The sequence below is a fragment of the Pinus tabuliformis genome, chromosome 3_1 (genome assembly GCF_031772625.1).
Source record: "Pinus tabuliformis cultivar Carrire ecotype Pingquan chromosome 3_1, CPIR1, whole genome shotgun sequence".
Taxonomy (NCBI): Eukaryota; Viridiplantae; Streptophyta; class Pinopsida; order Pinales; family Pinaceae; genus Pinus; species Pinus tabuliformis.
In genome coordinates, this window is record NC_142301.1 from 718,793,958 (window position 1) to 718,796,124 (window position 2,167).

Sequence of the window (2,167 nt, forward strand, 5' to 3'; positions counted from 1 at the left end):
TATGAAGAAGATCATTCTATAGATAAGTGCCCCTCGTTGCCTGGACTTAAAGCTTTATACCAGGGGGGTGAAGGAGCCACTGAACCACTCTCTTTCATGAACCAGAGGAGACCGCATGGACCTAGACCATACCGACAGGGGATGCAAGGGACATCCCAGGCATACTACAACCCCAACCAAGTCACTCCCATACCTTCTTGGGGCCCTCCTACTCATCCTTCCTAGTCCACGCCTCCTCCTTGGTCCTATCCATATCAGTATCATGCCCAACCAGCCGCTCATTCATTTCAATCCTATGCTTAGCCACAACCTTAGTGGAATGCAACTCATCAGGGGTGGAGGCCCCAGTACAACTCTCCTCCCACTCTTTTGCCTCCACCACCTGCTCAACCACAACCATTGCCTCCTCCTCCACCAAGGCAACCCAAAATGCCTGCGTAGCCAAACTTGAACCCGAACAACAGACAGCCTCAACAAGTATATAGTGGGGAACTATCATGCCCAACTTATGTTGTGGAGATTCAGGAGATTAACTTGTGATTTGGGAAGGTTCTCCCAGATAGCCAGCCTACCCCTAAGGAGGTTGAGGAAGATAAAGAGGAACGTGAACCTAAAGCAATTCCCCCCTTTCCTGAGAGACTGTTTAGGACAATGCAGCCCACCCGAGAAGAAACTAAAATTCTAGGAGAATTGAAATAGTTATGTGTAAATATATCACTTCTCCAAGCCATAAAAGATGTGCCTATATACAATTAGTTGATCAAAGAGAAGTGCTTTAGGCATCCAGGCAGGCACAAGAGAGATGCCCCAACCATCAATGTCATAGGACAACTGTCCGACCTGATGTTGGGGTAGGTAATATGTCCGAAATATCTGGACCCTGGAAGCCCAGTAGTTGATGTCCACATCAATGGCACCATGATCCCACACACCTTGATTGATATGGGAGCTGCCATTAATGTGATGACAAAGGACACCATGCTCAAACTTAACCTCCAGGGCTCCTTGAGGAAGACCACGACAGTACTGCAGCTAGCAGACCGCTCCACCATGACCCCTGAAGGGATTGTGGAAGATGTGATGGTCTCCATTGATTCTTGGGAGTACCCTGCTGATTTCCTAGTTCTCCAGCCGAAGGCAAAGCTCACTGGGTATCCTCTCATCTTGGGAAGACCCTAGTTGGCTACTGTCGATGCCTATATCAGCTATCAGGTTGGGAACATGACCATCAAGAATGGGCATATGTCCAAGCAGTTAGCCCTATACCCTCTTGCCCAACCCTTGCTAGCACATGATCTACCTCTCTGGTTGGAGGAGGAGGATGAGGATGAAGTCTATTTTGCACCACTTTGTACATTAGAAACTACCATGGGGGGGAACCGCAAGATGAGGATGATATCATTGAAAAATTAATTAAGAATGCACCCCCAGTACCTTGCCATTAGAGGACAAAGTGAAAGAAACCCAAAAAAATCCCTTAATTGATCTCTATGTGGCTGAACCGACCTCTCTTTGTCTTAAGAATATAGAGTTTGGTCCAGAAAGAACCTTGAAAATCAATTCATCCCTATCCACTTCCCAGGAGAAGGAGTTGTGTAGCTTATTGCGAAAACATTTAGATGCCTTCGCTTGGAGTTATAAGGAGATGAAGGGAGAGCACCATTCAGTATGTACTCATCATATATACATTAAGGAAGAGTGCAAAGCAGTCAGGCAGCCTCAAAGGAGGATGAATCCAACCCTTAAAGACATTGTTAAGGAAGAATTGCAAAAATTACTTGATGCAGGATTCATCTGCCCCATCTCTGACAGTGAATGGGTCTCTCCTTTGGTGCTAGTGCCAAAGGAAAATGGTAAGTGGAGAATCTGTGTCGATTATCCGGAATTGAACAAAGCCACTAACAAGGACCATTTTCCTTTGCCTTTCATAGATCAAGTGTTAGAAGGTCTGGCGGGGAAAAAGTTTTTCTCCTTCCTAGATGGGTTTAGCAGGTACAATCAGATTCAAATAAGCCTGGAGGACCAAGATAAGACCACTTTCACTTGTCCTTGGGGTACCTTTGCATATCGGGTCCTTCCTTTTGGTTTGTGCAATGCTCCAGCCACTTTCTAGAGAGCAGTATTGAGTATATTTTCTAAACTGGTTCATGATGCAGTGGAAATATAT